The sequence below is a fragment of the Panthera leo genome, chromosome B2 (assembly GCF_018350215.1).
Source record: "Panthera leo isolate Ple1 chromosome B2, P.leo_Ple1_pat1.1, whole genome shotgun sequence".
In the NCBI taxonomy this organism is placed as follows: domain Eukaryota; kingdom Metazoa; phylum Chordata; class Mammalia; order Carnivora; family Felidae; genus Panthera; species Panthera leo.
Window position 1 is genome coordinate 27,395,381 of NC_056683.1, and position 26,942 is coordinate 27,422,322.

A 26,942-nucleotide genomic window follows, 5' to 3' on the forward strand; every position below is an offset into this window, starting at 1 on the left:
AGTGAGCTGCTGTTACCTGGACCTGAGAGAAAGCTGAAGAAAGCAGTGGGTTCAGTATTGGGAAAGATCCTGCTGTCCTTGATCTACCCTTTCACCTTGTATCTTGGACTCACTTAACCCTCTCCCAAGTTTCTGTGTAGCCTTCAGTCTGCCTAGAGTCTACCCTTACCTCTCTATGCCCCTCCTTTTTCACATGAATGTGTCAGAATTTTGTACAGAGCCCTGTGTATCAGGCTTTGCAACATGCACCTGTCCCCTTGAGATGGGTCCAGCTCCCTAGAAACCCACCAGGGAGACTTTGCATTTGACAGTCCAGTCTTGTTTGGCCAGTGCTAGATTGCATTCTACAGAGTTGTTGAGACTATTATTCTTCTTTAGGTGAACTTTTCTACTCAGAGTGGAAGTTTCTGAACTCTTGAAAGTCACCATTTTCCAAGATGAATTCATTCAAGACAAAGAGGAGGCGAGAGATGGAAGCCACTTTTGGGATCATACAGATTGAAAATCAACACATTTTATTGCAAGTGTAAAATGAGATCATATGTCCTTATACTTGAAGGTGTGACTGGACCACTTTGCCTTTTGAGGTTGTTAGATCTAAGGTCTTGGATTTTAAGCCAGGTTTCTCTGGTCTCAAAGATGTCAACCAGCAAGGAGATGGACCCATGAGGCAGTCTTCATACTTGGCTTCCACCAAAGCCTTCCTCATTGCACATACACCTGTTCCTCAAAGCAAGAGTCTGACCTTGAGTCAGACCTAGCTTTAGCAACTTGTTTGGCTAATGCAAAGTGGGGGTACATTCTAGAACTTCAAGGCTACCCTATAGGTCTTCCCAGGTACCTTGGAATGCTTGCTTTGGGGAGTACTCTCATGGAACTTGGCTGCCCACTGGTGTAGTCTATCTGGTTGGAATCTTGACTGGACTCCTAGCCAACAGCCAGAACCATCAACTTCTATTCCAATGAATGAGCCATCTTGCACACTTAGCTCAGCTGAAATGTTCCATGACTGCAGTCCTTGCTGACATCTACACATAAGACCCCAAATGAGAAATACCCAGCTGAGGCCAGTATATGCATACAAGCATGAGAGGTCATGAGCCGCATGCTGGGTCTTTAAGTAGCAGTAGATAACCAGAATGGGTAGGGATGAGTCAGCAGGTGTTTGCATCTGGCTATTTTTCTGTGAGTTTACATAATGGACCACAGCTCTATCACACTGGTAGTTCTGTTTCTAGACAAGACACTGTTGGGAGGAGTGGCGGGCTTGGCCAGTGGTCTCAGACAACTTTAGAAGCCTCCAGGCATCTGAAACCACAGGGTCAAGTTCTAGAAAGGCTGACTTGGCCTCTTAATGACCTCAGTCCTATCTGTTCTCCTGATTCATTAGGTTTTCTGAGCTTTTGTAATAAAGAAGCAGAAGGCTTTGGGCATAGACAGACAAAACCTGGTTCAGAGGAAAGATCATTTGTGATCTGATGGCCAGAGAGATTGACAGGAGAATTGGCTCAAGAAGCCTGGAGGCTTTAAAACATTATGGCTGACAATATAATCATATGTGATCTCAGCAAGAAAGAAAAACTGATGTTCTGACACCAGGAACTGTTGGGTAACTTAGATTTTGAAAGGGTACTTACAGAAGATAAAAGAAGGAGCCCACCATCAATGGGAAAAGTGGACTTGTACAATTAGTGCTGGGAGAGCAAAAGCAGAGACTAAGCTGTGGCTTAGGAAATGCTAAGGATGTGGCAAGAGGTTTTCAAAGTGATGTTTAGAGTAAGTTCCATGTGGTATGTATAGACTCCGAGCCTGAGGCAAGTGGTGTCATGCTAAGAGGTGAAAGTGTCAACACAGCCTATTTAATCCTAAATTTATACCTGACCTTTACTTGGAGGAGGGTGACATTAAAATTCAAAGGAATAAGACAGATAGAAGATAATTCAGAGGGAATTAAAATCCCAAATAAGTGAACAACAGGTTGTGTAATTACGTTAAATGAGTCTCAGTTTGGGCATGGAATTTGATGGTGTCTTCTGATAACCTTAGGGGGAAATATGGAGAAATGTGGGCCTCATTATAGTGCATTGGGATGGGTTTATGGCTTATGGAACAACCTAAAGTTTATCAATTTAAAGTAGTATATTGAGAGTCTGGACACAGAAGGGGGGTGAAGGCTGGAGGGGCTCTCAACTGCCCCTGTTCTGTAGGCAGTAACCAGGACCTCAACTGTGCTTGACCTCTCTGCTCAAAATTCCTCTTTTATCACTTTAGTCACCCACTGTCACAAGGTTGGAAGGAAAGGTGACCAGTGACTCTATTTTCTTCTCAGAGATTTGATGTTTAATCTTCCTTATTTGAGCTTCCTTTTTATTCCCAATTCTGGTTGTTACAAAAGCTCCTGAACCTTTGGTAATTTCACAATATAATTAAGGTTGATTTTTAGCCCTTTCCCACTGCTGGATAAGTATTTAACTTTCTTCATTCTTTTCATTATTTATTATCCCTTTTACATGAGCTTTCCAGATTCCAACATGTTATGGCTATTTTCTCTTCTCCTGTTCTCTCCATCTTGTGGGTTCATATGTTAAAAAAAATCCTTAACTAGTTTTAGTAAGATTTCCACAGGAATAAGAAGTTGTGTTCAAACAACTTCCCTAGCCTGGAAACCGGCGTTTTGTATTTCCAAGAGTCAAAGTATAACCAGCTCATGAAGTATGTCAGAGTGAAAGATCTGTGTAGTTTTTCAGGATGGAAGCTTAATAATCCCTGTTGCACTGGGAGTTTTCTGAAGAAAGTTGAACTCTACAAAATGTTTCACTAACTGTGAGTTTCTGTGGAAGTTTTATGTCCATTTATCAAGTTCAGCTTTCAGGTGGCAAAGACCCTGACAACAAAGAGCATTTTGAAATTACCCCAGAGCTATGAGGCCCGCGCTACAGGGATGTACTATGATTCTAGATGTTCAGCCATATGTCTTTCAGCTTTCATCTTCCTCTCTTCCTCTGTTTGCTATATTATCTCTAGGTATCTCCCCCATCTTTCCTCTCTTTCTTTTTCCCCAGCCTTACGTATTAGTAGCCACTATAAATGTCCCTGAGGGTTATTAAGTAATACAGACTGCAAACATCTAAATAATGTAATGGAAGTCTTTGCATGTGTAATAGTTGCATACAGTATTTGCAGAATTTCAGGGGAGAAAACTAATTAATCTGTTAGGTTTAAGCATTTAAGTTACATAATACATGGTTTGACTCTATTAATGCTTGGCATGAAAACCTTAGGTTCAACTTCTTTATTTATATGCTTGGAATGAAAAGCATGTACAACTTAAAAGGGAAATTGACCCAGCAGTCACTCAAGTAAATCCTTAAGTGTAATTATTCAAGATGTAGCAACTGTCAGTCAAAGAAAAGGGTAGAAAAAGAACAGGAGAGTACATAAAATTGTATTATAGCTCATAATAATGTTCTTGTTCCCTGTGAGCTGGCCTCATGGAAGGTTGTGCTGCCTTTGCTGGCTGTCTGTGTGTTAGCTGCACATGGTCCATGGCCATGGGAGAGGGATGTCAGCACTGGATGTGGTCAGATGTCTCCCTTCTATTAGGGTTTGAAAGTCCATTGTGGGTCTCATTATTTCATTGGAGACATTTCAGAATTTAAGATGTGGCTGCTGGTTTCTGCCTCTTCTTTCTTTGGAGTGAGAATGTGAAGTCTCTGAATGAGGCCCATATGCCCCTCCTAGTGCTGATGACATTGAATGTCATACTACTGTCTAGAGACTCTCATTCTAGATACCATATTGTCAATCAACCTAAATTTGTGATTTGTGCCAGAAGAATGCACTGGGAATTCAAGAGTATAAACCAATGCTTTGGAAGATCATATATTTGTACAGCAAAATAGTCCAAATTAAAGTCACAGTAAGTAGTCTTGCCATACCCAATCGCTTTGTGATGTTACTTGCTCCCACTCATTACTATTTTTGGTTACAGGAAATCCAGTTTACCTCTCACCCTATGGCCTCTCACTGCATTCATTTCCTGTGTTCATCCATTTAGTCTTCAAGGGACAAAGTACTTCCCAGAACTTGGGTGTTGCTTTTGGCTCCACCATTATTTTAACTCCATGATCTTAGTACAAATTCTCAACCTTACTGATCTCAGTTTCACCTCCTGTGAATGAATGGTTTTTACTAAATAACTTCTGGGATTTTACAACTCAGATATTCTATTATTATTTTCCCCCTTTGGCCATTCTCTCACTTGCCTTCTTTTTCATTGAACTTGCTGTTACTATAGGATGATGTCCCTCAGTTTTCCTTCTGCAGTTATTTAATTCATCCCCCCCTCCTCCTTTCTTTATATGATTGCTTATCTCCTCTTCTTGGTCCCATAGGTTGGATTATCTACTTGTGGGGCATATCTGTTGTATTTTCTTTGATCTTTCCCTCCCTACTTCATGAAGCCAGTCTTCAAGGAGAAGGAATTAAATCGTGGAATTCTTTCTTAATTCCAAGGTGATATGCACACCTATAGTTCAAGAGGTGGCATCATTTGCTCTAATACTTTATGAACATGTTCTTCATCCTTCATTTTGCAAAATTAGCTTAAGATTTATTAAAAGCATACATACTTAAGAGCATATAGTGTGCTTATCTGCCTGAAAAACCTCAAAGAGGCCTCTGAGAAGGATGAGGAGTATTTGTCTTTTTTCCCCAAACATGGTTGAGACATTTAATACAGGTAAACCCTAACAAATATAATATTCCTCCACCTGTTTTTCCAAAAGTGTAATTTTTCAAAGTTTAGCCCTATATAGTAAAATCTGTTCTTCTTACCTAAACACAGAGACCTCAGAATAGGAAGGTACCATGACAAAATAAACAGGCCTATGTTTTATTTTATAATAGGTTTTCTTTCAGCTTAGGGTGAGTTTTAGAGACTTAGTTTTTTCTTCAAGTTGTTTTTTTTCCCACCAAACAGGCAGACTCAGGGGAAAGAAGATAATAATCCTGGTGTCTGGAGAATAATAAGAATTTATCATAGTCAAAACTTGAAAAGAAACAACCTTATAACTATATACTGTTCCCACTAAATTCACCATCAGTTTTGGTGGCTGTGCATAATGAATTCAAGTGTGTTCATGATGAAAATGCTATTGAAGTTTACTTGAAATCTGTTACCTCTACTATATTTATTTCCACTTTCTTGCTAAAGGGATTACAAAAATTTGAGGAAGATATAATCTTAAATTCTTACTTTTTCTAGCCTCTTTTATAAGTAGGGGTGACACATTTGTCACCATGACAGATATATAAAATTTCAAGCCAATTAGACATAAACATTGATCTACTGTCAATCTCTGGGAATGTTTCTTCTTTCCTGAAAAAGGGGACAGATACAGCTTATATGGTCTTTTATTCTGCTTCCTGCCTTAAATGTGAATGTCATGGTTGGAACTTTGCAACTATCTTGCAACCATGAGGGAAAGAAAGAGACATAAGCGCTGGTATTACTGGAGTTGCTGAATTAACACTAACAACTGCTTACATTGAAGCTTTGTATTAAGTTGAAAAGTGAACCCTTCTTTTAAAGCCATCATAGTTCAGTTTTCTGTTACTTGCAACTATGTACTTCCCTAACCCATAGATAATCTCTCAATTTTTTTTTTTTTTTTACAAGGAAATGATATCTATTTTCTGTTCTTCCTTCTGGTTACAGATGAAAACATACTTCTATTCACTTGCTATAAATGCCATTTTCTGGAAATCTGTGTGTCTGTCAAGACCCCACCCAAATACATATTGGTTAGGACATTCTTATTTGGAGGACTTGATGGGGTCTCCCTCCTCAGAGCTAGCAGGGGAACTGGTGCTACAGCCAAGTGGGCTGGTGGCTGGAGTAGAGGGACAATTATCTGAGGAGGGCTTGTGTTTAAGGAAAAATTCAGCTCAGGGAAAATCTCATATTAATACCATGAGGAAGCAACCTAGTGCTTTTCTGTTCAGCCAAGCCCTTCTCCTTCCTGCTCACTGCCTGCCCTGCTATTTTGGAGATTATCATTAGGTTTGTCCATTTAACCGTCATAGTTTGACATGGTTAGACTTGAAAATCATGACTTTTTCCTTGTCCCAGACATGAACAAATCAACCTTAATCCTTTATCTGCCACTCCCTCTCTAATAAATTAGCAGAGTTTACATAACCCACAGTCTGGTAGTTTATACTGGGCATCATTAAGCACTATTATGCAGCCCCATTTCTTGGCATCAGCACACACCTTTCTGGGTGGAATTTTCCTTCTGTTTGTTAGTGTGTGAAGGCAGAAAATATTGTTGCTCTCTTTTGTATGACTTTTTAAAAAATGTGAGAAGGTGGTAACCTTGCTTTAATAACTGCTTAACAGTAGCTGGCCAGCAGAGGGTACTCATTAAGTGCCAGGCAATGCACTAGCATTTTCGATGCATTATCCAATTTAATTGTTATCATATGTGGAGGAGATAGGTACTATTATTTTTCCCACTGAAAGATGAGAAAAAAGAGGCTATAGAGTGTTGGATAGATCCAAGATTATTTCAGTTTGGGGTCTGTGTTGTCAATATCATCTGTGTTGCAAGTGTCTGGAGAGAGGTAGACTATAGTCCAGATTCCCACCTTTCTTGGCTTTTGAGAGGTTCCTGGTATCTAGCATGGCTAGTGTAGTGCAGAATTATATGGTCTGCTGATCCTTGTACTTGGAGTTTAAGATCAAATTATTGAATTTCAATGTGGTGGTTGGGAGCTAAATGTTCATGACCTACAAGATTTATTTGTTCCAGTTTTCTGAAAGAGAAAAATTTCATGAAAGAGAAAAATTAGTCATAAATGAGTTAACTGATCTATCTAAATTTAATTAATAAACAAGATTCAGGCCTCTTAACTCCCAATTTAGCACAGCTTATACCAGAGGGACTGAGTATTCAATTTGTGTCTCCTTTCTCACCAAAGCTTCTTTTGCTTCCCCTGTACAGTGGTTCTCCAAGTGGGGTCTGCAGACCTTTGGGGGCCTGGGACACTTGGTCCCTTTTGCTGTTGCACCAATGATGCCAAAGCAGGGGTGGACAAAATGCTGGTTTTTTATCATTATAGTTCTTCACAATTTCCTAGTGAAAAACAAACCAGCAAAGACAAAACTAGTTTCATTTAAGAATGTCCTTAATGAAACAGTAAAAAAATCAGTGATGGTGTTTCATCTTGTCCCTGGAGGACAGATCCTCTTCACATTTTGGGTGATGGAATGGGAATTCTCCATCAAGCATTTCTGCTGCATACCTGAGCTGCAGCGGTCATCTTGAAGAAAGCAATGTGTGGAACTGAACTTGAGCTAAACTAGCTGCGTTCTTCATGGACAGTATTTTTATGTGCAAGAAAACTGACAAAAATATGGTTGTTTAGAGTTGAGTATGTGACAGATATTTTCTCAAAAATGAAGGAAACTAGTTTCTCTAAGGAAGAGACAAATTGTATTTGTTGCCAATGATATAAACTTTGAGTTTTGAAGAGAAAACTATAATTTTGGAAAACTTTTATTCATTGCTATAAGCTTTACAGCTTCCTAATACTTAAAGATATTTCCAATAAGATAATGTATTATTAGAGGTCATTTTTAAATATTATGTAATAAAATGTTCAGCATTTGAAATTCTGTATAGTTCAGTGAACCCACATTTTCAAATAACCAGTGAATGATGTTTTAAAATCATGCAAGGGAAACAAATGGATTTTAAGGTAACAGTATGAACAGTTCTTTGATATGGTTTCAGGTTCTGCATTACAACTCCTCTTTAAGAAATACCACTTGCCAGTTTTTGATGTCTTATCAAAGAATATCCACAACTGTCTGAAAAAGCATTAAAAACATTCCCCCTTTTCCCATTACATATTTATATATAAGTGAGATTAGATTTTCTTCATATTATTTCATACTTGAACTGAAACAACATATTGCAAAAAATGAATAAGCTGATGTGTAAGCCCAGCTGTCTTCTATTAAGCCAGACATAAATGAATGAGATTTGCAACAATGTAAAACAATGCCACATTTTTTGTTTGGTTTTGGAAAACAGTTTTTTTCATCAAGGTATATATGTTAACATGTAATACATTTATTTTTTATTTGAAATAAATGGATTAAATATTTAAAACGTGCGTGTGCGTGTGTGTGTGTGCGCACATGCATAAAAGCTCTTGATAGGGCACTTAATAATTTTTAAGCATATAAAAGAGTCTTAAGTCCAAGAAACTTGAAAATAACTGTCATTAGGAAGTGGTAAAAGACCCCTAAGGGAGTTCCTGGTTTTCTTTCTTCCTTTGGTACTTGGGGAGATGGATGGCTAGACTCTAAAATATTACTTTCACTATGTCATTGAGGTAGAGTTTTGCTATTCCTTTGGGCCCTAGAATTACTGCTTTCATTTTCTGATGTGGTCCAAATCCTTTGCACAGAATTTAGTGGAAACTGGCTCAGCCAATAACACAAACACTCACTCTGAGCCCTGGTTCTTTTGTCTCTAAGCTGATGTGGTGGGCCACACACCAATGTGGCCCTTAGCATAGTTCTCTACCTTAAGGAAATCAGACCTGTTAGTGGAGCCAGTGGAGTAAAAATATTTTTGTCCAGGTTTTACTATTTGAGAAATCTTGTTTCGAAAGTCTGGGACTTAGTGTCTCTGTTTCTTCATCAGTAAAATGGGGAGAAGAGCCACTCATGGGCATCTCTTCCCTACTCTGGTTTAGTGATGTCACATTGATAGCTTGAGACCTGTCATAATAGGTGTATTTACACGACATAAATTGGCAAATGCTATGAATCAGAGATCTAAACTTTTCCTGGAACTGTTATTAAATATTTACCAGCACACCACTGCATAATTTTTATTACTTTGTACAGAAATTAAAATCAACCAATGAAAATAGTGTCTGGCAGTAAGTGCTCAATAAAAGCTAGTTGTTACTACTTAGTGGGTGCTTAGGTAATTCTGATTCATAACAAAGTTTGAGAATGATTGTTTTGGTAGAAAAGGATAATTACTGTGTCAAAACACATAATCTTCAATATATGAAACTGCCCTGGACTTGCCAGATTGGGGTAACCACATACAAATAGTATTGATGTGTAGACTCAACTTGCTTTTCTTATGGAGAATGAGGTGATCAGCCCTACACAGACAAAGGCTTACAGCTTGGAAATCATTCAGTGGCCCATATAGTGGTCATGTTGCTCTTGCAAAGTCTAGCATGGCTTCTGTCTCTTTCTTATAACATTGAGTGAAAAAACAACTTCTCTTTTTTCTTCTTTCAGCTACAAGGGTGGGTTCAGCCAATGAATACTTCTTTTTGTGGAAGTGGGTGGAGATGTTAGGAGAGGGAAAGGGCTTTGTAGAGGGAGAAGAAAACACAGGAAAGACATTCACAGACAGAGTGAACCAGCTTTGTTTTGCCATTGGCTTTATATAATCATGAAAGGACCAGGAAAAGGGTCTAAGAATTCACAAAATCCATTCTCAGTTATTAGGAAAATGCCATATTTCCCCTTAGGGCTTAATCAAGCTTCATCAGAAACGTCTCAAGCAGTAAAGTTCTCACTATTTCTTTCTAGAAGCAATTCCAATATTCTCAGAGTTGCAGCATTGAAAAGTTTGGCTTGAAATCAACCCAGACATTTTCTTTTCATTTTGCTTTGAATTGAAGAATTGGTCTTTTGAAAATTTTTTAAATTACTAAATTTTTTGTATAGTGTAATAATTTACAGACCTTGTTTTTCAATGGTGAAGTGAACATTTTCTGGAATCCATACTTTAAGATGGTTAGCTCAAAGTTCTGAGGACATTCTTTTTGGGTTATAGACTCACAGAACCATAGAGCTCCAGGCACTTCTAGGCTTTACCTAGGTCAGAATTTTGCCTCCAAGAATAAAAATCTGAGACAAATGGTTATCTCATCTATCAGACTTTCCTAGGAATCAGCACATAAATTGCTCTAAGTTGTTGATTGCCAGAGTTAATAAACAAGTTTGATCTTAGGTAGATTTGATTTAAAGCCTTTTGATTCCTAAATTTTCATTTAGGAAAAAGGAGGGAAAAGAGTGGGAGAAGGAGAAGGGAGAAGAGAAGGAGAAGGAAAAAGAAAAAGGGGAGGAGGAGGAGGAAAAATGAAGGGATACACTGTCCACTTTAAAATAGTGCTTATTTAATTACTTTTTCAGATTAAATCTGCAGTTAAATGAGGAAGCATGATATTAATTTGGTTTATGTATGTATAGTTACTAATTGAGGTAGATACTTGTTAAGTCATTACAAGGTGATATGTCTCTCATTAAACATATTAATCATGCATTTGGAAAGAATATTTTTACACACTGCACTCAAGAAGACAGCCACTTTCACAATTAAATAATATACATTTAAATTATTTTGCTTAGCTGAAAATAGCAGGCTTAAATATTCTATATATTTCCTTCATGTTTATTTTTATAAAAACACCATATGGATTTTTAATCTGCTTCATATTTCTAAATGTTGTGTATGATTCTTTACAATATAACTCAAATGGGCTTTCTTCCAGGACAACATAGACATATATAATGATGAATTATGGGGTATACTTAATCTTCTTCCCCTTCCCCTTTTTTTCTTATCTTTAAACCAGAAAAGAGAGACAAGTTTACTTATCTTTCAAACCATTAAATAATTTTCTTCAATTTTAACTAAATTAATTCAAAAGAAGAAAAAAGTTGTTTTTATAGCTGAAGACATTTCTGTTTTAAAATTTTCATCACTTCAGTAGCTGCCGATGAGTATAGGTGCTTAAACATCTTTCAGTAGTTCCTTAGGACATTTTTTAAATAATTCAAGCTCCCAGCTATGTCTTAAATGATATTCTCTCAGTGCTAAAGTACTTTAAAATTGGACCCCATGTAAGCTGTCAACATCATCTTTCCAGTATAACTGCTTTTTCTTCATGGTAGTTGAGGACATTGATATTATAACTAAATATTTGGAAGATGTTCAAGAAAATTATCTGGAAATAAAAAAAACAAGAGGCATATGCTATTTGTAAACTTACTCTGAGTGTATCATGTTCTATTAAAAAAAATCCTGTCATATTGGCAAATTTCAGCTATAGTATAGCCAAAGAAAAAACTACCTTTGAACACATTTGGTCAAAAGAATGTTTCAGTTTTCATATTAAAAATTAGTTTTTGTGTACATTCTGACACATTGTAAAGTTCAGCTCCCACTTTTTTTTTTATCTTGCTATCTACAGGAGATGTTCCCTAGCCTTACCTGATAGGAAGGTTTCCAGGAGGGGCTCTCTATATCCATGTTCTTCTTGCCTAGTGAGTTCTGCATACTTCCTCAATAGATTCTTCTACTTGGAAAACTCTAATGAGTCTTTTTCCTCTTACACCATATTTGACCCTCTTAGGCTTTCTTGGGCTCCTGTAATCTTGTCTGTGATTTTACTTTCCTGCACTCCCTGAAAGGCACTGTTACCGAGGCCAAAGGCTTTTCTCAGTGTTTCTCACATGCATACGACTTTCTTTTCAAGTGACTACTTACTTATCCTTATATCTCTGTTTACCTCTCATCTTATCTTTCTTACAAAACCCTTACTCAAATACACTCAAACCTTATAGCAGATTCTTTGTGTGTATGTACATGTATGTGCCTGTGTGTGTATATGGGGTAAATGTGGCACTTACAGGAATTTGATGAAAGCTATTGACTTTCCCCTCAGAACTGCTCACATAAACGCAAAACTGTGTATATTCAGAGGGGATCATGGTCATACTGAGTGCCCATGGACTTCAGGTTATCAAACCCTGCTTGAGAATTTCACTTGAGAGGGGCTAGAGGCTTGATGGGAGAAGTTGACTTCAAGACAGTCATTGAAGGCACGTAGAATGATGCATGCATTATTCACTTTACCCTGAGTACCTTTGAAATATTCACTGTTCTCTAAAATGTTTACCTTAGTTTTGTCTCTTCAATTGGATTTTAAGTTCTTTGAAGGGACAAAGGACTTTAGATAACAATTCAAATAACTTTTATTAAACAGGGTACAGTAAATATAGTTAAACACTCATCAGTCAGTCAACATTAAAATGTTATAAAACAGGACATGTTTTGTTGCCTAAAAAACAGTGTCATAAAACATCTATTTCTGGATAAATCTAGATAAATGTGACATCCTATTCCATGATTTTAATCAAGGGAAAGTGGGGATTCCATTCCCATCCCACTCATGAGTTGAGGGGTGCCCTGCTGAACTCCTTGCTCTGCCAGGATGACCAAGAACCAGTAGGCAGGGAGACGTCTGGCAAGTAAGAGAGGAGACAGAAAACTAGAAAAGAAAGTAGCAGAAATAAAGGAAAGAGTAGGAGAGGAGGGAGCAAATGGGAAAGACAGAGGAAGATAGTGCAGGTGTGTGGAGGGAAGGAAGATGAGAAGTAATCAAGCTAAAAAGGGACCACACAGATGCCATGGTTTTCAAATTCAAACTTGTTAGCTATTTTTTGAACAATTGCCCATTCCTACCTTTTTGAGGATTTGCCACTTTTCACATCTTTTATCCTATATAGCCATTAGAAGTGCTGAGACAGGCAGAAACACATTTGTAAGTTGAGGTTTAGTATTAGCTACTATGGAAACTCATCTGTTAAGTTTGTTCAGCCTTAGGACTGGTTGGATTTGCCTCTTGGTTTCTATTCATCCTTATGTTCTATTATTGCACCAAATTCCAAATAATATTTGTAGGCATTTTTTTTCATGATTTGAGCAATATTTATATTTAACAGCCTGAAACTATTTTTATTAATAATTATCTAATTTTTATCTCCTTTTGGTGGGAGTTCACAATGACCTTGCCTTTGCTGCCTTCTTCCAAAGAGCCCCATCCTTAAAAAAAGTTATCTGATAAGTTTTAAAAGGTCAAAGGATTAAAAAATATATGGCATTTAATGAATATTTGCATGTGCATTTAATTTACTTGAAGGAAGATAAAAAGTAGCTATTACTAAAGCAAATATAATAATTGCCGTAATTAGTGTTAAAGCTGGAATTGTTATTTGAAGAGAGTTTGAGTCAATATGCCAAGCAAATATTTGTATGAGATTTAACTATTGATTAGTATTTGAGCTGTCTTAATTGACTTCATTTTTAATTATTAGGTCCTTATTTGTTTTCCTTCTGGAACTTTTATATTTATAAACATATATAGACAGCAGGTCCTTTTTATTAAATACGTTAAAGGAGAGATACAATGAACAACTATACTCTAGGTCAGGGTTTTCCAAAGTCTGGTCCTCAAAATGTTAATATAAGGCAGTGCTGGCAAACTTTTCCTCTAAAATCCCAAATAGTAAATATTTCAGGCTTTGAAAACCACAGGGTCTTTGTTCCAACCACCCAACTTTGCCATTACAGCAGGAACACAGTCATAGATGATACATAAACAAAAGGTGTGGCTGTGTGCCAGAAAAAAAAAAAAAAAAAAAAAAAAAAAAAAAACTTTACAAAAATATGTAGAATAAGTACATGCAGCTTATAAGAACATTTTAAAAAGTATAAATCAATCAGTTGGGACTGTGGACTTGAGCAGCTATTCTATGTATAAAGTAGGGAAGTTTTGGTTCACAAACCTGTTGATGTCTCTTTTGGCTGCTTGGAGGCTTTTGTTTTCTGTCCTCTTGTTTCTAAATTCTTATTCAGTAGCTGAGGTTGCTGAAGGAGTGAGGTTTCTGTAGATTTGGTTCAGTAAACTATGGCAGCAGGCCAAATCTGGCCCACTGTCTGCTTTTCTCAGTGAGTTTTTATTGTTTTTCCACTGCATAGATAGATTTTAGTAGTTGCTACAGTGATTTTATGGCCTATAAAGCCTAAAATCTTGACTCTCTGGCCCTTTATAGAAAATGTTTGTAGAACTCTCCTGTATATAACTATCTACAGTCTTAACTAAGGCAAAATACAACAAAGTAGTCAGTTGTGTATCATAAACAATAAATATTTGTCTCACGAATTTATTGTTCACCGGTAAATCTGATAAACATGTGAACATAAAGTTACTAATTATTATACAGCCAAAAATAATTCTCATTGCATGCCTTGAATCATGTAAAAAAAACTTTCCTTGGCCTTATGGAAACACATGCTTTGCCATTGCCAGCCAAGTCAAGCCTCTCTTATCAGAATAGAAAAGGACCAGGAGAAAGTGAAGAAAGAAATGAGCAAGAGAAGGAATGAGAAAGCCATTAAGTTACAGATTGTATGCACAAATTTTATATTAAAAATAGGCTTGTAATAATTTAAATAAGCTTTTTATTTACAGTTTTGAAGTATGGGTATTTACAATGTGGATGACTGTCATTTTTTCACCTGTATTAATTAGGAAAGCTTTGGAGATGGGTCACCAAGGCCTGATGAGCTCACTCCATTGTTTACTTCTATTGCCATTTTTTCCTCTAGTTTTTCAGGCTTTTCTGGATGCATTGCCCTACCAAATACCTCCCAGTGTGGGCTTCATAGAATCAGAAGAGACAAAAACATGGGGTCAGTGTTTAGAGATGCCTCCAATCATTAGTTCCCTCAAATGAAGAAACAGATGATACACTAAATTAGCTATGCTCATATTCTGCTCTGGGGGTTGATTTTTAGAGTTCTCTTGACATTTCCTGTGAATAGGAAACTTTTACATAAAATATGCCAACATATGACTCCAAGAAAAAAGGTTGCTACTTTGAAGCTGTGCTGCCATTCTTAGGGGCAGAGGTGAGTGCATGGAGGTCTTCTAGAATACTGTTCAACACCTTGGACATTTCCATGGAAGGTTTTAACAAAAGTTTTCGTGAGAACACATCTCAGATAAAGCTCCACGGTCTTCATAGGCTGCTTTGCTCATTAACTCAAGAAGTATCTAGGGGTGTCTGGGTGGCTCAGTCAGTTAAAACTCTGATTTCGGCTCAGGTCATAATCTCATGGTAGGTGGGTTTGAGCCCTGCATCAGCATCTGTGCTGACAGCTCAGAGCCTGGAATCTGCTTTACATTCTGTGTCTCCTTCTCTCTCTGCTTCAGTCCCACTCGCTCTCTGTCTCTCAAAAATAAATAAATCTTAAAAGAAAAAAAAAATTCTTAAAAGAAGTATCTATTGCATCTTCACAATTGTAAGAGGTCTAAGTGTGGGTTCATGGTGATAAAGAGGGCCTGGCCCTCATCCTACAGGAGTTTACAATATGGCCACATTTTCTTGGTAGTCTTTGTCTGTATGCACATTTGGAGAATTTTTCTTCATGGAGATATTCCATGCACAGGTCTCACCTACCTACTCAGCCAATACTGATATTCTTCCTTTTTTTTTTTTTTTTGTTATTCAGCTGCAATAAAAATGTAGGTAATGATAGGGATAGCCCAAGTATTTCAATGCATTTCCAGCAAGTCAGGACAGAGGCTGCCACAGACTGGGGGAGGGGAGGCTGTGCTTCAGGAGGGAAGTCCTCTGGAAATGAGAGTGAAGTCTGTAGCCAATATGCTGTGACAGTGGGGCTCCAGATGAAGGGTGAGATGATAATAGGACCATTTATAATCCTACTCCTCCTATCATACTATCCAGAGATATGTTCCTTGGGCATCCAGAAACTTATCCCAGAGAGGAGAATGGCCATATAATGGAAAACTGCCATGCCCCAGCAGGGAAGAGAGTAGTCTTGGGTGGTTCCCCCTCAAGGCAAGCCAATAGCCCCTGTAGGGTCTAAGCAGCTGTGGGGTGCTTGGGACCCTGAGTAAGACAGTGGAGGCTAGAAATGCATGGGTCTCTGCAAAGTCAGATGGCAACATTCTCACCCAAGGTCTGTAATTTTGGTTTCAACTTCACCAACAAAACCACACTACCTCTCTTTTCCAAGCAGAAGTTGGATGTTTCATCAATGAAGAGGATCTTGACTGGCTTGTGAGATACAGGGAGAGAGAATCATTTTGGAGAGGAAGAGCTGGTAGGGGAAGAAGAGATAGTGGGTGCCTCTCCCTCTCCCTCTCTGTCTCTGTGTGCATGTGTGTGGGCACACACACATAGGGCATGACTGTGGGATGAACACTGGCCTGTCCCCTATTCCTGTCCTATACCCTGACAATGGATGGGGGTTATATTTAATACACTGGTTTTCTAACACCTTCAGGTGTTTTCTAACACACATTGGTTTTCTAACACTTTCAGGGAGAGAGAACAAGCTTCCCTCACAGTTGGTGGATCCTGTTGTATTGTATTTGGCCACTGCCTCCAAGGTATCTGGTGAGTTCATTTCTGGATATAGCAAGCTGGAAGGGAATCATTTTGCACATATCTTCAAGGAATTTAAGCATTTTCCTCTGATGTGGAAAGGGGGATTCTTGGCAGAAAAGATGAGGCTTTGCCTTCAGCAGTCACTTTGAATTGATCTGTAGACCTGTTCCATGAAGTCTGGCACTTTTTGGTATATGGACAATTGAACTGCCAGTCAACAGCTTCCTTCAAACACTCAGGGAGGGCCCATGTCTTGTGAGCCCACTTTTGGATGCAAGCCTACTTTTGGATGCACAAAGGGGCAGGAGACATGGGACAAAACAAAAACATTAGCTATCTTTACAATGCCTTTAATTATGGCGTAAGCATGTTGGGGCTGCAATCCAATATGTAAGGATAATTTTACTTTATTTAAAATTTTTTTAATGTTTATTTACTTTTGAAAGAGAGAGAGACAGAGTTTGAGTGGAAGAGGGGCAGAAAGAAGGAGACACAGAATCCAAAGCAGGCTCCAAGCTTTGACCTGTTAACACAGAGCCTGACACGGGGCTCAAACCCAGGACTGAGATCATGACCTGAGCTGAAGTCGGAAGCTTAACTGACTGAGCCACCCAGGTGCCCCAGGATAATTCTACTTTAAATTCATGCACACCATCCCCACATCATCACTCACATTAACTCTCCCAGCTCTAGTGGGCAGGGAGAAAATGTTAGGATGGCTTCAACAGAGGCTGGAAACCTCAGGCTTCCTTGTAAAGATGATAGAATGGCAGAATCATGAAGACACTTTCATGAGTTGGTATGGAGGCTATTGGCTAAATCTGAAGAGGTCAGTGACCCTGATTTTAGAAGAAAAGCACTCATTTCCTTTCCAGATTGCCCTTAAGGGTGAGCTGACTCTGAGAGAACCTCACTTTAGGGGCTAAACTGTAGTGTCAGGAAATAGGAATTTTGGTGCCCTGTTGAATTTCCTTTGGGAACTTGGAATAAAAGTCCCAAAAAGTTACATGGCCTCCCTAGCCCTCAGTGCCTGCTTGCCTTCTGGGAGGGCCCAACCAGAAATGCAGCACAGGGCCACTCTGTCCTGAAGTGCAGCTGACATCCAGGAGATGTTCTCCTGGACACAGGCTGTGTTTTCCTTCCTTTTATAAATTGGTAATTTAACAACATCACCAGATGACTCCCAGAGACTCTTTGTTAGGACTACCAATTTCACCATAACTTTTGCCACTTGGAGCTGTTTCTTGAAAGCTACATTAAGGATTGTATCTAATTTGAGAATTGATTGTCCCTCTGGGCGTTTTCCTTAGGAAAATTTTGGTATGAACAGAAATGGTTTATACAGTGGGTCTCACATAACTATGTTTAGCTGTTTAAAAAAATTCTCTTTGATCCTTTTCATGGGAATGGTCATCTGCCCAGCTTCTTTTATACTTCACTTCACAGTGTAGTGTGACAGCTGAGGTTGGTCATGTTGAAAAACAAAATAAAACAAAAGTTGAAAAAGTTAATATGTTTCATCAGTCAGGAAGAATGCATAATATTATATATGGTAGGAAATGTAATGAGGAAAATAGTTTCTTCAAGCAAAAAAAACCTTTAGACAACATCTAGTTTAATGGGTTTCAAAATTTATTTAGTCAGTGTACCTCTAATATATAGGACAGATAAAAGTGAAGCCAATTTGGTTGAGGCATGTGGGAGCCTCAAGAACCCCTGCTCATGTGGTCACTCCATCCATTTCAGCAGTGATGGACTGTGAGTCCCAGGGCTGAACCTGTGCTCCAAAGTGATGAGTGGATATGTGGAGAGAAAATGTGAGAATATCTATTTGTTTTTATCTCACCTTTAAAGAAGTAATTTCTTGACTTTTATGATAAAGGGTTAATATACAAAATATATAAAGAATTTACAAAACTCAACAGCCAAAAAATAAATAATCCAATTAAAAATTTAGCAGAAGACATGAACAGACACTTCTCTAAGGAAGACATCTAGATGATCAACAGACACATGAAAAGATGCTCAACATCACTCATCATCAGGGAAATGCTGATCAAAACTATGGTGAGATACCACCTCACACCTGTCAGAATGGCTAAAATCAAAAATACAAGAAACAAAAGGGGTGGACAAGGGTTTGGAGAAATAAGAACCCTTGTGCATGCACTGTTGGTGGGAATGCAAACTGGTGCAGCCTCTGTGAAAAACAGTATGGAGTTTCCTCAAAAGTTAAAAATAGAACTACCTTATGATCCAGTAATTGCACTACTAAGTATTTACCCAAAGAATATAAATAACTAATTCAAAGGGCTATGTGCATTGCTAGATTTATAATAGCATGATTTACAATAGCCAAGGTATGGAAGCAGCCCAGGTGTCTATTGATTGATGAGTGGTTAAGGAAAATGTGAGATATATATATATATATATATATATATATATATATATATATATTATTCAGCCACAAGAAAGAATGAAATCTTGCCATTTGAAATGATGTGGATAGAGTTAGAGAGTACAATGCTAGCAAAAATAAGTCAGAGAAAGGTAAATAACATATGTTTTCACTCATATTTGGAACTTAAGAAACAAAACAAATATATAAATGGGAAAAAAGAGAGAAGGAGAGACAAAGCAAGAAACAGACTCAACTACAGAGAATAAACTGGTGGTTACCAGAGGGGGGCTGGCTAGGTGGATGGGTTAAATAGGTGTTGGGGATTATGGCGTGCACTTGTTATGATGAGCACTAGGTGATACATGGAATTGTCAAATCACTATATTGTACACCTGAAACTAATAAAACACTGTGTTAACTAACTGGAATTAAAATAACAACTTAATAAAAAAATAAGTCATTTCTGTAACATTTTATAATTTATATAGTATATTGATATGGTTGAACATATACATATATATAATTTACAGAGATAGATATACATTTACTAGGTATAGATATTCAAAGATTTTCCTGGAGAAGAAGTATACACTTCAAAAAGTTTTGAGGCCAGGATGTTAATGGACACAGCTTAGAAAGCACTGGTGTAACATATGCCCTTTTTGCCATGAGGAAGGTAGGAGGTGAAGAGCTTCGCTCACCTGCAGACTGGAAGCTGCTGTCTGGTACCCTGTGCATCACATGAGGGCTCTCAGGTTCCCAAGCTTTGCATAGATGATTATGAAATTCTCAGGATCCTTCAGAAGGCCTTTGATTGGCACAGTCCTCATTGGATTAACCTTCATTGACCAAATCCGTTCTTATCTGGCTAGTCTCAATTTCTGTTTTTATTTCTTCCCTTATGAAAGTTAACCATCTTCCTGTAACAAACAAATTTTCTTTTCTTCTCCCCAGAAGTAGATCCATCAAAAAAGAAATAAAAAATACTAATCAGTGATATATGAAAGAAAAAAGAATGGCCAAGAGAGGATTTAGATGTGTTATATGTTAGTGATTAGGTTTCTTTGATTTTGATTTTGAGTTTCATTGTAGACACTGGAAAAAGCTGGATAGAACTTGTGAAGGAAGGCTTTAACAGAAGGCTTAGAAAAGCCTGCTGGGAATTTGATTGGGATTACTTCAAATCTATAGATCAATTTGAGGAGAACCAACATCTTAACAATATTGAGTCTTCTAACTCATGAGCAAGGTGTATCTCTTACATCTTTAGGACCTTAATTTTTCTCAGCAATGTTTTATAGGTCTTACGCACCTTGTGTCAGATTTAGTTATAAGTTTGATGCCATTGTAAATGGTGTTGTGTTTTTAATTAAAATCTCCAATTGTTTATTCATCTCTAGTATATAGAAATGCATTTGATTTTTTTAATATTGATCTTCTACACTGAATCCTTGATATTAATTCTTACTTATTAATTCTAGCATCTTTTTAATTTAGATTCTATTAGATTTTCTGCATAGGTGATTATGTTATCTATAAATAAAGTGATTGTGTTTGTATTCATGTTCATGAGAAATATTGGTCTATATTTTTTTTTCTTGTAATGCTTTTACCTAGTTTTAGTATCAAGATAATGTTAGCTCAAAGAATAAGTAGGGATGTATTGCCTCTTTTTCAAGTTTTCTGGAAGAGTTTGAATAGAATTGGTAATATTTCTTCCCCAAATGTTTGTTAGAATTTCCTGAATTCCCCACTGAAGCTATCTGGACCTGGAGGTTTCCTTGGGGGAAGGTTTTTAATCAAAAATTAAATTTCTTTAACACATATAGGTCTTTTCAGGGGATATATTTCTTCTTGAGTTTGGTAGAGTGTCTCTTTTAAGGAACTAGTTCATTTCATCAAAGTTATCAAGTTTATAGGCATAAAATGGTTTATAACATTCCCCTATAATTCTTTTAATATCTGTTAAACTCTAGTGTGATGCCATTACCTTCATTCCTAATATTGGTATTTGTTTATTCTTTCTTTTGTCCCGATATGTCTGGCTAGAAGTTTATCAATTTTATTGATTTTCTCAAGGAAACTTTTATTTATTTTCTCTATTCGTTTTCTGTTTCCATGGAACTTTGGTCTTTATTATTTCCTTCTTTCTGCTTGATTTGCCTTCAATTTGCTCTTTATTTTCTAGTTCTTCAGGCGAAAGCTGAGGTAATTGATTTAAGACAGTTCTTGTTTTCTAATATAAGTGTTTATTTACTTCTTGAAACTGCCTCATAAATTCTGCTTGAGCAGTACCCCACACATTCTGATATGTTGTATATCTGTTTTAATTTTATTCAACATTCTTTTTCCCCACCAACTTAAATCCGGAATGTGCCTAGCATTATATCTGACACAAACTATGTGCTTAAATATGTTAATTCCCTTGTATCTCATACACCATTTGAATGTTTCCCAGTGGATATTCAAGAGATCCTCATTAAGTGAGTATACAGTAACAAATAATGTTTGGGCAATAGTTACTAGTGATGTGCACTATGATACATTATTTTCATATTAGCTCTTCTAGTCCTTAATATAATTTTATTAGTCAGACTCTTATTGTCCCCATTTTATAGATGAGGAAACTGATGCTAAGAGACATGAAGTTACTTGCTTTTGTTCCTTAGCCCAAAAAATGGGAGAATTGGAACCTGAATGTAGGCAGTCTGACTACCGAGTCTGCAGTCATCACTATATAGCATCTCCCTAACACTATTCTAAGAGAAGGCTCTCTCCCTCATCTGTCTCATAGCAGTTAATAAGCCCAGAGTTTGAGTGACTCTTTTGTAGCCAGAACTATAGATAGGAATTAAAAAACACATGTCTTTTTCCTATAAAATTAGAGTCCAAGTGTGAAAAAAGAAATAGTAAACAACATAAATAGTTAAAGCTCATCATGATGTGGGATAAAGTCTAAAGCGGAAATTGACAGAAAACAAAGATTGACAAAGCAGAAAATTTCCCAGAAGAAAGATATCCAGTGAACTCTTAACAACATATAGGACATGAACATTCAGAGAATGCCAAATCATCAGAGGCTTGACTGATGTGTGACCTGAGTATGGTCAACCAAGGGACAATAGCAAAGAAAACTGAAGACGGGTCCCAAAGGTCCTGGTAAAGAATGTAGATTTTATTTTATATATGGTACACCATTTAGAAGTGCGCTATTTAGTTTCTACATATTTGGGTATTTTCCAGATATATTTCTGTTTAATGATTTCTAATTTAATTACATTGAGATCAGAGAACATAATTTGTACAACCTGAATGCTTTTAAATTTGTTAAGATTTGGTATACTGGGTGGCTCAGGTGGTTAAGTGTCTGACTTCAGCTCAGGTCATGATCCCACAGTACATGGGTTCAAGTCCTGCATCGTGTTCTGTGCTGACAGCTCAGAGCCTGGAGCTTACTTTGGATTCTGTGTCTCCCTTTCTCTCTGCTCCTTCCCCCGCTCACACACTTGTCTCTCTTTCTCAAAAATAAACATTTAAAAAACATTTTTTTAAATGTTAAGATTTATTTTGTGGCCCAGAATACAGTCTATCTTGGTAAATGCTCTATGTGTACTTATACAAAGATTTCCTCTGTGGGGTGCCTGGGTGGCTCAGTCAGTTAAGCGTCAGATTTCAGCTCAGGTCATGATTTCGTGGTTCGTGAGTTCCAGCCCCATGTTGGGCTCTGTGCTGACAGCTCAGAGCCTGGAGTCTGCTTCTTATTCTGTGTCTTCCTCTCTTTCTGCCCCTCCCCCACTCACCCTCGGTCTCTCTCTCTCTCTCTCTCAAAAATAAATTATAAAAAAATAAAAAATAAATATTTCCCATGCATTCCCTCCCTTTACACATACACAATTTCCCTCATTATCAACATCTACCAGGGTGGTACATTTGTTACAACTGATGAACCTACATTGAAATATCCTTATCACCCAACGTCCACAAATTACATTAGGATTTACTCTAAGACTTGTACATTCTATGGTTTTTGGCAAATATATGACATATATCCACCATTATAGTATTATAAGGAATATTTCCACTGCCTTAAAAATCCTCAGTGCTCTATTTATCCTTCTCTTCCTTCATCCCCTGGCAACCAATTACCTTTTATAAAAATTTAAATAACAAAACATCACTCTTATATATTTGCTCATGTAGTTATCATTCCAAGTACTCTTAATTCCATTGTGTAGATCTATATTTCAATCTGATATCATTTTTTTTTTCTGTCTGAAGGACTTTAAACTTTCTTAAAGGGCAAATGTTCTAGTGATGAACTATTCCAGCTTTTGTATGTCTGAAGCATCTTTATTTGGTCTCTACATCAACTCCTTTCTGTGTAATATGTCCTTTTCTCTGGTCACTCTTCAAAATTTCTTCTTTAGCACTGGTTTGAGCAATTTGATCACAAGATGCTTAGGTGATCAAATGTTTCAATGTTTCTTGTGCTTGGGGTTCACTGAGCTTCTTAGATCTGTGGATTTATGGTTTTCCTCTAATTCAGACATCTTTTGACTATTATTCCTCAAATATTTTTATATCTGAAGACTCCAAATATACAGATACTAGGCCATTTGAAGTAGTCCCAAAGCTCAGAGATACTCTTTAATTTTTTTCTATTTACTGTCTGTGTATCATTTTGGGCAGTTTATATTGCTATGTCTTCATGTACACTGATTTTTTATTCTGCTGTGTATAATGTGCTATTTATTCCATTCATTGTATTTTTAAAAATCATATATTTAGGTTTTCATGTCTAGAAGTTTTATTTGAGTCCTTTTTATACCTTTCGTATGTCTGCTGAATTTTTGAACTGAATATGGAATTGTATATGGCATACAATTATAACAACTGCTTTAATGTCCTGTTCTGCAAATTCTAACATATGTCAATTCTGGGTTGATTCAGTTAACTTATTATTCATTATATATCATGTTTCCCTGCAATTTTATATGTTTGGTAATCTTTGTGGGAAATTTTACTTTGTGGGGTATTAGATATTTCTGCATTCTCATGAGTATTTTTTATCTTTGTTCTGGGATGCAATGAAATTACTTGATAAGTTTGGTTCTTTTAGGTACTGCTTTTATGATTTGTTGGGTGAGTCTAGAGCAGTCCAGAGTTCATCTAGGGCCAATTAATTCTCATTACTGAGGCAAGACCTTTTTCAATATGGGCTTTTCGAACCTGGATGGTAGAATCAGGCACTATTATCAGCACTGTGTGAACACCAAGGACCATACTTAATCCTTTCAGGAGACTTTTCCTCAGTTTCTCTTAGTTTCTGCTGGATATCCAAGAGACACCCTCTGAAGATTACTAGAGTTCTGTCTTTGTAACTGTCTTCTTTTCAGTATTCTGAAAACTGTAGTTGCTTTGTTCTCCCTGAACATTAGCATCTGTCTCCTCAACTCAGGGAATTTTCCAGGCTCCATCTGGGTTTTCTTAAGGCACTAAGCTGAGGCAATTTTAAGGCTGATCTTGTTTGTTTCTGATCTCTCAGGAATCTTGATTCTTTATTATCAGATGTCCAGTGTCTTGAAACAATCATTGTCTTCCTTTCTTTCTGTGTCTCTCTATTTCTGTCTGCTTCTTTTTCTTTGTTCATCCATCCACCCTTCCTTGTTTCCTGGTGGACTTCTAATGCAAAGCTATATATTTTTTCTAAACAAGCCTGGTTCTTGTCTCTGCAGCCATTCCCCACTGTAGGAATGAATCCCTTGACTGGCAATAACCTCCAATTCCCTCAACTAATACTGGTCTGACTTTAGAGGGCTCTGCTCAAACATGCTGATGGTTCCCGTTATCACCACACCTGTTGAGGCACTTGACTGCTTTTCCTCAAACCTACACAATTGACTATGCCATATATTTATTGTAACTAATCTTTGAATATCAAGTTCTGCTTGTAAGACTCTATTGTTATTCCATAACTGCAATGGAAGTGGTCAAGAATCTGGTAGGTAAATTTTCTTCTTGGTCTTGATGTCTCCCTCCCACTCTGTGCTCTATCCAACTGAGCAAGTCCAGCTCAAAGTATGACAACATGTGTTTGAACTACACAGATCTACTTACAGACAGATTTTTTTGACAAATGTACTTTTTCTTCCTTATGATTTTCTTAATAATATTTTATTCTCTCTAGCTTACTTTATTGTAAGATTACAGTATATATTACGTATAAAATACAAAGTATGTGTTAATCAACAGTTTATGTTATCAATAAGGCTGCCAGTCAATAGTAGGCTATTAATAGTTAAGTTTTTGGTAAGTCAGAAATTATATGTGCAATTTTATCTATGCAAGGGGTTGGCACCCCTAAATCCCATGTTATTCAAGGGTCAACTGTACTCATGTGAAATGAAAGGGAGATCTCTAGTTCACTGGAGATTACAAAGTAGTGGTTCTTAACTTCTAGGGATTTTTAATTCCTTGAAGAATCAAACAAAGTCTGGCAATTCTCTCCCTTAAAAGAAGTATATAGGGGCGCCTGGGTGGCTCAGTCGGTTGAGCGGCGGACTTCGGCTCAGGTCATGATCTCGCGGTCCATGAGTTCGAGCCCTGCGTCGGGCTCTGTGCTGACAGCTGGAGCCTGGAGCCTGTTTCAGATTCTGTGTCTCCCTCTCTCTGACCCTCCCCCGTTCATGCTCTGTCTCTCTCTGTCTCAAAAATAAATAAACGTTAAAAATTTTTTTTAAAGAAGTATATAGCACTGGTATATATATTTTTTATTTAAAAAAATGTTTATTTATTTACTTTGAGAGAGAAGAGAGAAGCAGAGAGAGAGAGGGAGAGAGATAATCCCAAGCAGGCTTTGCACTGTCAGCACCAAGCCTGACTTGGGGCTCATTCTCACAAGCCATGAAATCATGACCTGAGCTGAGATCAAGAATCAGATATTTAACCAACTGAGCCACCCAAGTGCCCTGCACTTGAATATAATTTTTGGATGGAGGATGATAGTTGTAGACCTTTGAAAGTATATTCATGGGGTTTTCTAGTTTAAGAGCTCTAGCTTTGGAATTGTGGTGAAACATATTCTTTTCATGATTTAGAGATTGCTAATAGTGAAGAGGTTTCCTGTATATAAAAATTTTTAAATATTAATTTATTTTTGAGAGAGAGGGAGCATGAATGATGGAAGGACAGAGAGAGAGGGAGACTAAGAATCTGAAGCAAACTCCAGGCTCTGAGCTGTTAGCACAGAGCACGATGCAAGGCTTGAAGCTACTAACTGTGAGATCATGACCTGAGCTGAAGTTGGTTGCTTAACCAACTGAGCCACCCAGGTGCCCCTCCTGGATATAAATTTTTACCAATATATTATCAGGTGTCAACCTCTTTCTAACTATATGATGAATAGGGCTTCAGGGGAATTTGGTTTGGTCAAGGAAAAAGACATGGCCATGAGAGGCAGTGACACACAAAAAGCTTTATTGGATGATGTTTGGATAGAGTTTCATGAGATGCAAAGTCTCTCAAAATAGAAGATCATTCAGAGGCTAACAGTGAGGGGAGTCACCATCTAGAAAATGAAGAAAGCAAATGAACCCCCTGTGGTCAGGTAGGAGGTTTACATGTCTAAATGATGTCATTCAGAGCATGGTAGGGAGTCCCTGGATCAAAGAACTCCTAAGGGCAGTTTGGTGGCTTGGGGCCTTATAATTACAAGCCCTATTTTATCAATGGGTAACAACTATCAGGGGATGCTTTATGGGGATACAAAATAGACAGACTCAAAGTGGCTCCATATCTGCTTCTTTGGGCAATTTTAAAAATAATTGTACATGTACAAATTTGAGTTTGGTGCTAATGGGATTTTGAGAAAAGAAATAATCTGAGGATGTATATACAGAGGTCATCTTTGGTTTATTTATATAATATGTCAATAGTCAGATAGTTATATGAATTTGTAAAGGAGGAGAAGGAAGTCATTGTAAATTATCAGAAACTCTAAGCTTAGCACAATTTACTCTCATGGATCACATTGTTTTATTTTCTAGTATTTTAGTATCTAGGTTGCCTATATTATATATCAAAAGTCAGTTTGATCATTACCAGTTCTATGAAGATTTTGTTCTTGTTAGAAGCTGTATAATTTAAAGTAGGCTGGAGTTTATGATAGAAAAACAAGAAATGGAATTAGAAAATGGAAATAAGGCCCACTCATAATCTCCATGATTCACTAGC